The following is a 1,154-nucleotide window of genomic DNA, read 5'->3' on the forward strand; positions in this document are numbered from 1 at the left end:
AACCTTTTGACTAAACGTAAAGAATATATAAGTAAATTTAAGGTGTCAGCTAGCTTTTACTCTCGAAACGGCAAGAGAATCAAGCGGAGACCAGAAAACAATATCTTTAGCGTTGGCGAAACCGTGTCCGGGTGCCTGAGTGAGTGAGTGTCGCTTCAGGCCCCTACCCTTACCCTGCTTAACAATACTAGGCTCCCCCCCCCCCCATGAACAACAATACTAACCGACGCCCGTGCCCGCGCTTTTCAACGCCGCTGCTTGTACGCTGAAATTGCAAATAACAAGCAACCAGAGACAAATGACAGCTAAATCCGGGAGAAAATTTGAAAACAGACATATTCTTAAATTTGTATCATCTGCTTTCAAGATAGATTCTTGGTTTAGATTCTTTTACCAACACCACATCTACTTCTGATATCTTTCTCATATTAAAAACCTACGACAGCTTGGCGCCTGGGAGACTCAGGGTAGGCCACCCCGCAGTGCACACATGCACGGCAGGCATGATGTTGCCTACCATGTAGGCGCTATGAGACCTTGAATTGGCTGAACTGAGCAGTTTCGTAACAGCAACACTGGAAATGCAAGTGTGTGAATGTCGCTCACCTGCAGGTGAGCGACATTCCATTCGTACACTTCGTGGTGTAAACGTGTGAATTTACTAGGAAAAATTCACACCTTTATCCCCCTAAGTGTACGAATGGAATGTCGCTCACCTGCAGGTGAGCGATATTCACACACTTGCATTTCCAGTGAAACGACGGACGCATTTCTGGTTGATCCCACCACATTATGGCCGATAAGTTCAGTTAAAGGACAAATTCATCCCTTTCACACAAAAATCATTTTGTGTTCTACATGTCTCCCGTCTGCCTTGCCTTGCAGCTGGACGCAAGACCAACATTTTGTTGTTGTTGTTGTTGGTATAAATTACACACACTGTACTGTAAACCTCGGGCAAATATTTCCTCGTTGCTCCCGACCTCTCCTTTCTCTATTTATATTTGCGCTCTCTGCCCCTCGCTGTTTTTCACGGACCCCAATCCGCTCTCAGTCTTTTCACCATCAGCACCGTCTGGTCTGGGCTGGGCTCAGCCCGGATCGGCGCGGCGGCTGTGGGGCAAAAGCTTTGCTCGCGCCCTCCCTCCCTCCCT

The sequence above is a fragment of the Frankliniella occidentalis genome, unplaced genomic scaffold (assembly GCF_000697945.3).
Source record: "Frankliniella occidentalis isolate FOCC.00 unplaced genomic scaffold, Focc_3.1 Scaffold144, whole genome shotgun sequence".
NCBI lineage: Eukaryota > Metazoa > Arthropoda > Insecta > Thysanoptera > Thripidae > Frankliniella > Frankliniella occidentalis.